This window comes from Myotis davidii, unplaced genomic scaffold (assembly GCF_000327345.1).
Source record: "Myotis davidii unplaced genomic scaffold, ASM32734v1 scaffold252, whole genome shotgun sequence".
NCBI lineage: Eukaryota > Metazoa > Chordata > Mammalia > Chiroptera > Vespertilionidae > Myotis > Myotis davidii.
In genome coordinates, this window is record NW_006283768.1 from 1,815,905 (window position 1) to 1,828,260 (window position 12,356).

Sequence of the window (12,356 nt, forward strand, 5' to 3'; positions counted from 1 at the left end):
GTCCTTGTTCTTTGTCTCCGCATTTTGTTATGCTTTCTTGGTGCACCCCCTAGTGGTCTTTGTGCACAGTCTTTTAGTTAAGCCTTGATTGTTGTAGCTAATACCAGGGGGGATTTGGCCTCTAGGCCAAGTGGCTGTGAGAATCAGCTGTGTCTGCATTGAGAGAACTACTGCCCTCTAGGGTGGTGCTAATCTAGCCTTTGCCTGAGGCTATCCGGCAAATGGCTCTGTGCGGGGCTTGCGCGGGGCGGGTCGCACGCGATCAACAGGGTGGGCCGGAGCGAGCAGTTATGGCTGCTCTCAGTCCCGTCCCCAGGGGCTCTGCCTCACAGAGTCCCAGCAACCGCTGCAAACCTCGGAGAGAAAGCTGCCTTCGAGTTCCTACTAAAGCCAGACAGTCCCGCTTCTCCCGTTTGAGTCTGGGTCCCTAAAGACTCGCCCAGAACTGGAGCTCAGAGTCTGCCACTCCCTCCGGAGTGAAAACGCCAACCGCGCCCTCAGCCACCAGCCCGCTCTGCATGCACTCCGCACCTTAGTATTTGACTTCAGCACTGCGCCTCCTCTGAGTCTCGGTATGCGTTTCTCTTTCCTCCTAGTTGTAGGACTTCCACTCAGCCAGCATTCCTGTGGTTCTGGGTGATGTCCGTTCCTCTTTTAGTTGTATTTTTGAAGTGGTTGTTCGAGGCAGCAAACTCCGGCGTTAACCTATGCCGCCATCTTGGTTCTCCGAGGAGATTTTCTTTAGTTCAAGTTCTCCTTCTTCATCTGTTTGCTCCTTCAGCTCTACTTTATTTAGATGACTAGTTTCAAACTGATGTGGACTCTAATTTTTGTTGAATTATTTGATGCAGGTTCAAAATTACTCAAATAAAGTAAGGATTTTAAGCTTAAATACACAATATCCACTTGTGAAAAATATTATTTTCTTAGCCTAATTATATATTTTAGGCATTTATCAAATGATCTATCACATCAGAGGTTCCTGTAGACAAGTGTATTATATCATACTAGAAGCCCAGCACTGAAAATCACATGGCCCCGCCCACTTGCACAGGTCTTTGGTTATTCCAGTGTTAGGGCCACAGGCTTTTTATAATATAGATTTTTATTTCTTTTTTTTTTTTAAATATATTTCATTGATTTTTTACAGAGAGGAAGGGAGAGAGATAGAGAGTCAGAAACATCGATGAGAGGGAGAAACACCAATCAGCTGCCTCCTGCACATCTCCCATTGGGCATGTGCCCGCAACCCAGGTACATGCCCTTGACCGGAATCGAACCTGGGACCTTTCAGTCCGTAGTTGGGCACCCTATCCACTGGGCCAAACCGGTCTCGGCAAGATTTTTATTTCTTACAATGTAAGTATAAAACATTAGTAAAGAATTAGCCTGATGATGGGAAAGTAAACACATATCCATTCAATAAATGTCCTTCCTGTTCTTTGAAAATCATCTACATGTCAGTTATCAAGTGAAAAGGACAGAAATGGACCCTGACTTCATGAGGTTTATAATTAATGGATTCCACCTTTGTTTCTGGCTCCTTGTTGTACTTGGGTAAAGAATAGAGGATTCCAAGTAGGTCTTTGTCACCAACATTAAATTATAAAAATTTTCAAATATGTAGAAAAGTTGAAAGATTTTTATAGTAAACCCCTGTATATCCATCACATGGTGCCTAACTTAATTAGCATTCACAATTTGTATTTTATCATGTCTGTCCATATATCTCTGGCTATATTTATGCAAAAAAATAATTTTTGGATGTACTTCTAAGTAAATTGCAGATATTCATACACTTCTTCCAAAACACGATAGCATGGATATTATTGAAGAGTTAAATGGTTTAAAAAGATATTTCCTTGCATATAAAATTTACACGCAGTGAAATGCACACATCTGCCTTATATCTTACCTGAATTTTGACAATTGTATTTCCCAGGCACACCTAAATGATATTACAGGTTCAGTTCCAGACCAGTGCAATACTAGCAAAGTACGTATTGCGATAAAGAAATTTGTAGTACAGTACTTTTGCTGGCAGAGGGTCATCTTGCCTCCAGTTTGCAATAAAGAAAATCAAAGGCAAAACCTTTGAAGCTCAATAATGTTGAGTGTGACAAAATGAGGAGTGCCTGTAATTCAAACCCTTATGGTATAAAATACTTTGATCATTACAAAAAAATTATTGGGATGACTTCACAGTCAATCTCTGCCTCCTCTCCCTTGGAGACACCACAGTTCTGATTTTATCTGCCATCGTTTAAATTTGCTTCTTGTTATAGTAATAAGTTTAGTTAGTATAAGATAGCACAATCAAATTTCATTTTTTATTAGAGAGAATTTTAAATTTACTTAGAAGACTTAATTTGTGTGCGTGTATGTGTGTGTGACCCTGGTAAGTAACTTGTAACTCTCTGCGTGTAAACAACTTGTAACTCCCTGCGTGTTAACTCCTGATAAATAACTTGTAACACCTGACAAACAACTTGTAACTCCCTGTGTGTGTATCCTGATAAGCCCAGAAGGCCACCGGAGCACACTGATATGAGACACTGAAGAAGTCCACCCATGGGTCATAAAAGAAGGACTCTCGCAGCAGCAGTCAGACGCTTGTCTGACCTCCACAGACAAGACGTTCTCCTTCCCCCTGGAAACTGCTGTCCCTGCTCTGCTTCTGAGCCCAGACTGTTAGAGGCCTCTCTTCGAGTCAAGAGACTGAGCTCCTTGCCGCAGCGTATTTGACGACCTCCGTGTGTCTCTGTCAGCGAGTGTCTCCGGGTGGCCTGCCAAGGACTGAAACCCATCAGCTCCCTGGTAAATAAACCTGTGTGATTTCTTGCATTGTTTGTTACCTGTGTCTTCCCTCTTCTTAGTTTTTGGTTAAGCTCAGCCATATTAATTAATAGTAAGTACCCTTTGACATCTGTATTGGTATATCCAAATGTGGCGCTTTGGGCCACCTGTGCATACGTTCCCATAAGAGTGGAACACCTCTTCTAAACATTTTTAATAAATAGAATTACACTTTATATATTCTTTGTGTAAACCTTCTTTCAGTAAATATTATGGTTTTGAGACTCACTGATGCCATCATATGCTTCAGTATGTCATCATTAGCTTTTACTGCATTTTAGTATTCCTTTATACAAATACTCTTCAGTTTATCCACTCACCTATTAAATAACAAATGAATTCTTTTCAGTTTCTGGCTACTATTGAAACCCAAATGTGGGTGTTTGAGTCTGAGTTCATTGTCTCATGAAATTGAAGAATGAAGCTGCAGACAAACACAGTGAAACACAAATGAAGCAGGAATTTTAGGGAAATATAGGCAGGCTTAGGGATTTTTTAGAATTGGGGTCCATGGAAAAGCACAGGGCTAACAGACTGGGAGAAAGTACATTTCCATAACACAAGGAAGCCAGGTGCAGTTACATCTCCATAAGACAAGGGAGCAACAACAGTTGCATTTACATAAGACAAGGGAACTGGAAGTAGCCAGGAAAAGTCTTTATTTACAAAATAAAGAGAAGGAAGTCCTTCATTCAGATGGAAAAGAAGAAAGCCCAGAGGAATGGAAGGACTATGAGGGAGGAGGGGTCAGGAATCACTATAGTAACCAATTCAAAGGGGAATATTGACCAATCAGAGGAGATATCAGGACACAGGAACTGCAGCCTTTAAAAAGCATGAAAACAGGAACTCAGTGGGACCTTTTCGCCCTCCCTACATGGGAGTCCATTCTGTGGGACTCTTCCCTCTCCCTACATGGGAGTCTACTTGTTCTTCAATAAATCTCCACCTTTGCTATACCACTTTCTTTCTGTGGATTCATTTTTCCATTTCAGTGGACAAAGAATCCGGGTTTTAGTCCAAAATGTCCTTTTCACAAGTTTACTGAGAAAAGCCAGTCATGGGAAAGGTGCAGCTGGGGCTCCAGAAGCAGGCCAGGGTCCAGAGCTTCCTTTCCATGTTAGAGTCAGGAGTGGTTTAGTATCCAAGATGATTAAAGTCTAATCCATGTGTGGAGGCCCACGTGGCCATAAGACATGGGGGTACAGGGAATGTGCTCCCCTGCAAGGAACTTCAGGCAATCATTGTGCACTACACCTGGGAAGAGAGGAGGGAGTGCTAGTGTTTTTGTATATACTAGCATGCCTGTTAATCCTGATTGGTCCTTTCAAAGAATTTTGTCTTAGCAACATCCTTGTGATTGGTTAACTGCAAGCTGCCTGTCTTAGTAATAATAATAGCTGTTAAAGCTCATGTCTCCCACACATGCCCTGCCTTCCCCGCCCAGGTGGGATGTCTTAGTAACTCTGCCTAGTTGGTTTCCTGGGTTAATTCCTCTCCCGACATGGTCCCTATTCCTGTCTACCTAGTTTTTGCTGTCTCCTCACGATGAATACTATTCAAAGGAAAAGTTATTATCAGCAGCAAAAAAAAAAAAAAAAAAAAAAAAAAGAATAGAATTGAATTTGACATTATAAATTTTGTTGGGTATATATATTTCATCTAGTATTGAAAATGTCAGTCATGAAGTGTATATATATATATTTAGTTTTATAAGAGTCATTTTCCAAAAAGATTGTAGCATTTTACCCTCCCACCAATGATATATGAGAGTTCCAGTTATTCCATATCTTCAACAAAGCTTGGCGTTATCACTTCTTTTAGTTATTCCATTCTAATCAATGTGTACTATTATTTCATTGTGATTTTCTGTGCAGTTTTTCAATGGCTAATAATGTGGGGCATTTTTTTTTTCCATTTGTTGATTTCCTTTGTGAACTGTCTTCAAATCTTTTAATAGAGTTGTTTATCTTTTTATTGCTGAATTTTAAAAATTCTTTTTCTATCCTGGAAATCAGGATAGAATATGTTTGCAAATATTTTTCCCATTTTATTAGCAGTGTCTTTTAATGAATGAAAACTGTTGCTCTTAATGCACTTTTAGAAACCTAAACTACATATATTAGATTTTTTAAAATTATTTAATTTGTCACTGTTTTCTTTAAGAAACATTGTCTATACCTGAATCAAAAATATTCTCCATATGGTTCCCTCTAAAATATGTTATAAAAATAGCTTTTAGTTTTAGGTTTTTGATCATGATTTAATTTTTGTGTATGGTGAGAAGCATGAGATATTTTTTCCCTCATATAGATATCTTGTAATTCCAGCATAAGTTGTTCTAAATATACCCCATTCACCATTGAATTGCTTTTGTGTCTATGATGAAAATTACCTGGCCATGTCAGTGGAATTCAATTTCTGAACTCTATTCTTTTTTATTATTCTATTTGTAAATCACATAATCTTTTTTTTTTTTAAATATATTTTATTGATATTTTACAGAGAGAAAGGGAGAGAGATAGAGAGTTAGAAACATCGATGAGAGAGAAACATCGACCAGCTGCCTCCTGTGGCCGCAACCCAGGTACATGCCCTTGACCGGAATTGAACCTGGGACCTTTCAGTCTGCAGGCCGACGCTCTATCCACTGAGCTAAACCGGTTTCGGCTGTAAATCACATAATCTTGATTGCTATACCTTTATAGTACATGCTATCATTATGTATCTTAAGGTTTTTTTTTGACTCGGTACCTGTTTTCCAAACTGCTTTAGAGAATTTAAGTCTTTTTATTTCCATACTAGAGGCCCAGTGCACGAAATTCAGGACCCCTTGGGGGATGTCTGACTGCTATTATTGGTTTTAAGTAGTTTTTCTATAATGTGTCTATGTGTCTATATTTGTAATTTTTAATATTCATCCAGTTTGTGGAATTCTAAACTTCTTCACAAATGTATAACTTTCATCAAATTGTGAAAGTTATATTTCTTCAAGTATTTTTTTTTTGTGCCATAATATGTTTCTTCTCTCTGACTTTGGATTCCAATTATACATATGTTAGTGTTCTTCATATTACACAATCAATAGTTAAGCTTATGTTCATTTTTTATCCTGATGTTTTTATTCTTTGTAGACATCAACTCAGATAATTTAATTGATATATTTTCAAGCTCACTGTTGTTGTTTTTCCTTAGTCAATTCTAGGTCATTCAGTTTGTGTTGTTGTTTTTTTATTTGTTTGTTTGCTTGTTTTTTTTTTTCAGATATTTTATAGATCTTTAATCACCTCTTGGTTAAAACTTCTTATTTGTAGTTTTTATTGTTGAAGTTTTACTTTTTATTTCATTAAATTTGAATTTTCTTTTACTGTATTTATCTCATAGTTGTATTAGCTGCATCTAGGTCATTACCATTGTTTTGAATATCTTGAGATTAGTATCTATTGATTATCTTTTCTACATTAAATAATTGTTCAGTTTTTCTCATTTTTCATAAATCACGTAATTTTTATTTTGTTCCACATAGTATAAATGTCATGTTTTATAGGTTATAGATTTATTTATATTCCTCTGAAGGGTGTTTATGTTTTTATTTTAACAGGCAATTTACTTGTTTGGACTCAAAGTAAAACTCTCCAAGTCAGGAACTAAAAATTCAGTTCAATTCTTTTTTTTTTTTTTTTCTTTTTCTTTCAGTTCTGTAACATGGCTTCTTTCAGTCTGCAATATGCATACATGCTTCAGGGAGCAACTAGAAATTTACAAAGACTTTATTCATAGAATATGAGAGACCATACCTGATCTCTTTCCTAAGACCCCACAGACAATTTTCAGTGTCTGTAGTTGGCCTATACTCTTTTATGACTATTCAGGCCCAGAATGTCACAGATTTTGTATTCAAATTTTGCTGCCCTGAGCAATTTTGACCATGGCCTTCTCTGATGGCTGAAAGCATAAATGCTGGACACTCACCGGACACTGTTCCATTCTTCCATATTAAAATTCCCTCCATAGAATACCTACGTTTAATTTATACTGCCCACAGTGTACTTTCCAGAATGTGTATTTTTTATTTGTGGGATGAACAGTCTGTTAGTCTCTCATTGGCTATCCCAGAGGAGAATTTCTAGTATAGAAATTATCTTTTCTTTGGAGTTATATATTATTTTTTGTTATGTATTGTCAGGTAATCGTGATTGCTATATTCAGTGAACCTCTCTTTGTGTCTAGTTATATCCTAGATGTCAAACTCTCAGCAGTACATACTATATGTAATGCTTTCCTTCTTATTCGTGATATATAAAAAAGAAATAAAAACTATAAATACAAGCCATGGAAAATGCTGTGCTCTTCAGAAATAATATATGAGACTGAGATAGAAAATAGAGGCGATTTAGGGGATGGCAAATGGTTGCAGAACTTGATCAATATGGTAACATGGGACCCTCCTACCACTAAATCTAATAAATAATCATGGAAAGTATAGCCAGGATATTAAACTCATGAGTTAATATTGTGGCTGTCCAGAGAGGTATAGGCTGGATACAGAACTTAACAGCAAAAGTTATTGGTAATATTAATGCCCAAGCCGTGACGAGTGATGTCATTATGGACCCAGATGAGACAGTGAACAGGAGGAGAGACTCTGGTATAAGGTTGCAACTCTAATAAGGCTGCCTTTACTCAGCCTTATTAAATAAGTCTATTTATTGACTCAAGGAAGTAGTATCGCCAATGAAATATTCAAACCCTGATGTCAAGGTATAATTTCAAATGGAAAGCAAATATATAATCTGTCATATGCTAAAGTCAACCTGAGAAGTAAATACAAATCTTCTCTATAGGATAGTTCTACAACTAAGAGTACCCAATATTCCCAGTAATGACCCCAATCCAGCTTCAGCTTTTACTAAAGTCACAGTCCAAACAAAGAAACAAAGTTTCAAAACAATTCAAAACATGGGTGTCTCAGTAGATACTAAAATGAGAGTCTCACCCAAAGTCGCTTAAAAAGTAGGCTATTCAGAAATGAATTGTGGAATATGTATAAAGTTATTTTAAAAATAAAAGTACTGGAAATTGTAATGTCAAAATAGACTTACCACAAACATAGATATTTGGGAAAAATATCAGAAAATAGAAACAAAAGTAGGAATTAATATTCTAAAAATATTTGGAAACATAAAAGTCAGTTTTGATACAACATAAGAATAAAAAAACTGAGAAAACTACCCCAAATTTTCAGAGTGATAAGGAAATGGAAAATATAATAATATGGCTGACAAGATGAACGTTTTTTCCACAGTTGCAGTAGAAAATAATTAGGGGGGGGGCACACTAAAGAAACAGTGTTTAAGCTGAATATTTTGGAAAATGTTCCAAAATTGGTGAAAATAAGGTCTATGTGCCATGGGGTGAACAGGAGTATGATTAGAGACATTAATGAATGAAGGCAATCCATCTTAACAGAAACTAAGGAATGAATTTCCCAGGCAAAGCGAACAGAAAATGCAAATGGGTTAAGGAGTGAGGAGAGTTTGATATTTCCTTGGAATGGTCCAAAGGCCAGTGTGGCTGAAATTTACTGAAGGAGTGAGTATGAGAGTGGCATTAGATGAGACTGGAAAAATAGGGGAGAAATCCAGCAGATGCTCTGCAGATTCTGTCAAGGAGATTGGATTTCAGTGTAAATATAATGAGAATCTATTAAAGAAATTTAACTAGGAATGACTCATATCCTGAAATAGCTACATCTTCCAGTGTCTAAGTCAGTCATACTCAAACCCAAACTTGGTGGACGTCTCATTTACAATATTTAAAATGCACATAAAATCTGCCTATTCTATACCAGGTCTGTGTAGGCTCAGGGTAGAAATTACTACATGAAGTGAAATAAGGCCTCTAGAGAAATGTTAATTTGATAATAAAAATTATCGCTAAATTTAGTTACAGGAAATAACAATTAATTTTGTTAAACTTTAATCTTAAAATCATCTTTAAATACCAGCAAGTCTCTTTGGTTTATGAGGCCCTTTTCTTTTACCCCATCTCAAGGTGAATACTATTTTTCTAAAGCTCCAAAATCTACAACATGCACCAAAACTAGCAACTTAGATGTATTATCTCCTGTTGTTCAGAAGGGATAGTTTTAACTCACTACCAATGGTAAAGATTCCTTGGAGGCAAGTATAATACCATCATATCATTTTTGTAATCACACAATTCCTGCACTGGAAATTAATTAATTAATAACTGTAAATTTATGAATTTTTCCATGTACTGGAGGGAGCAAAAGTAGTTTACAGTTGTTCATATGGAAAATAATATAATAATTAATTAATTATAGTACAAGAATAAACAGTTTCAGATCATCACAACCTTAAACCTGCTTTTGCCCACCCCTGTGTATGATAGAGCGATGACATTATTTTTGTAGTGGGGCCTAATTTTAATTGGGTAACCAACACACAGCAGACCAGTTATGGGCACACTCTATACTTGCCCAGTGTAGGTGTAGGTCTAGTAACAAAGAGGGATGGTTGGGGTAGGTCCTGAATAACACCAGCAATACCTTGCAGTGCAGCAGCTACTAGTTTCTGGAGGGCCATTACAGTTTCTACTGGCAAAGGAAGGCTTGCTCCCTTAGGCAGGAGTGGAAGGTCTGCATTTACTGGCAAAGGAGAATTTAGGGGTTTGTTCTTCCCCTTCATCAGGGTCTGCAAATATGTCCTCATTTGAATTTTCAGAATTTTTAAAATCTTTATTGTTGAAAGTATTACATATGTCCCCCTTTTTCCCCATTAACCCTTTCTAGCCCCACCCTACCCCAGGCCTTCACCACCCTATTGTCTGTGTCCATGGCTTATGCATATGTGCACACAAGTTCTTCCCATCCACCCACTCACCCCCACCTTCCCTCTGAGATTTCACAGTCTGGATTTCACATGTTCCCAGTAGATGCCCACCATTCACTCTTTTTTTTTTTTTTTCTCCAGCATTACTGAGAAATGATTGACATATAACAGTGTGCAAGTTCATAGTGTACAATATATTGATTTGATACACTTAAATCTTGCAAAATGATTATCACCATATCATTAGCTAATACCTCCAATCCATTACATGATCACCATTTCTTTCTTATAGTGAGAACATCTAAGACCTACTATCTAGGCAATATTCAAGTAAATCATGCAGTATTGTTAGCTTTAATCACCATGCTGTATATTGGATCCCCAGAATGTGTTAATCTCATAACTGGATGTTTTATTCTCCCCATTTCCTCTAACCCCCCCTCACCCCCCCATATCTTGGTTATCATCACTCTATTGTCTGTTTCTCTGAGAATCTGAATTTCATTTACAGAAATCTCAACCTAGTGGTAAGTAACAGGAGATAAAGGGTTATTTTAAGGCACATATAGAAGTTTTCTGTTCACTATACTCAGCTTGAGATGGGGATTTGAAGCCTTAAGATCATTGTTCCATTTCCCTGCGTTCTCCAGCACAGTCAGGAGAAACATCATTATTCTCCTTAGTTTGGCTACAATACTCTAACGTATGAAATACATGGTCATGTAGAACATTTCCTTCTGTACTTATTTGGTTAAAAACATTTAAAGGTGATGTTTTGCCTGTCTCTTATTGCCATATCATGTTACGTACTACCAGTACACTTTATCCCACTGAAAATAGAGTCATTTCTTTTCCTAAGTCTAAGAAAATTAGAGAAGTAATTCAACAAAACCCAGAACCAATTCAGAGCACTCATCTGTGCCATACTGTCCCTTTAGAAAGACATCTGTTACTAAAGCCTGTATCAGTCATGGTTCAACAGAGAAACAAAACCAGCTGGAGATATATATTAAGGGACTTATGAAAAGAATTGGCATATAGGATTGTTGGGGTTTTTAATCAATAGGGCTGGCCATCAGCGAGGGCAGCTGGAACTCTTGGGCATGAACTGGAGCTGCTTTCCATCAGCAGAATTTCTTCAAGGAAGCCTCAATTTTATTTTTAGAGCTATTCTATTTTTATGCCCACCCTGACTACCTAGGATAACCTCCTTTATTTAAAGTAATTGATAATGGGCCATAATCACGTGTATAAAATAGCTTCATAACAATGACAAGATAAGTGTTTGATTGAGTGTGAAACTGGAGAATGTAGCCCACTCAAGTTAACACATTAAATATCCATCAGCTTCTCATTTTGTAAACTAGTAAATAGAGAAAAATAAACAGGCATTAATATAGGTATTTGCTGGAGAACTATAACACCAGGTAGGCAAATAATAGATGAGGGGAAATGTGTCTTTATAAAAGTATACAAACCAATAAATGAAAAAGAAATAATAGCATACAATACCATCATTTAACATTTCCAGTGAATTAATGGATCTAGCTACTGAGCATAAAAAAAAAGAAGAAAAACCAGATATCTGTCCCTGATGAAAGAACATACCAACATTTATTAGCTTGCTGAGGAAATGAACCTGAGTCTAATAAGGACTTTATATTCAGCTGCCAACATGCTGAAACTACACAGAAAAAAAAAAGGGCACATTTTGAACTGCATTGTGCATTTAAATCAGCCAGATGCGGACTGTGGTAAATTCTTCATGTCAAATAATCCAGGTTCATCAATGCATACATTGTAAAGAAATGAAAATAATAGGTAGAAGGTTGTATACTCAAATTAATCTTAAAAACTTTATCCTTTTTTAATGATATAACTATAGTGTCTAGGTGTGACACAATTGGGTGATAGTCTGAAAACTAGTTTACATGATTGTTTATTTGTTCTGTTGTTATTAGAATACCAACTTCAACTAATAGGAACCAGTTTTTCTCCTGCTTAGAATATTAGATCTATTTTAATTAGTATTTTGTTTCTCCATGGATTGTTGATAATGAAGAGAAACACCAGCAAGTAAGTTATGATCAGGTGCTAGGAAATCTCTTAGCTTCTATATCTATTGTTGGGAGATATTCAACATCCATTCTACCCTTATTTTCTTCTAAAAGTAGAATGATTTATTGTTTAAAGTAGTACATATAGCATTACATATGTCTTCCTTTTCCCCCATTGACCTCTCCCCGGCCACCAGATCAAGGACAAGGAGTTGCAGGTCTGAAAAATCAGGGACAGGGAGTTCTAATACAGAAGCATGTGAATGGAATGAAATAAATAAATAAATAAATAAATAAATAAATAAATAAATAAAGTAGAATGATTTATCTTTGTGAAGCTTCTTCCTTGTTTTCAAACGGAGCTGACTCTACCACTCCCCATTCATTGTTTTGTGGCCATTACGCAGGTGTGGCAAATCAGCATTCATCAAACCTTGGCTACCATAACCTATACAGGAACGAGAAAGGAATTTATTTACTCAACAAATATTTGTGACAAAATTGGAACAGAGTTATTCCAAGGACACTTTTTCTTTTTTTTACTGTAATAGAATGTCCCTATACATGAGCTCTGACAGGATGTGTCTGG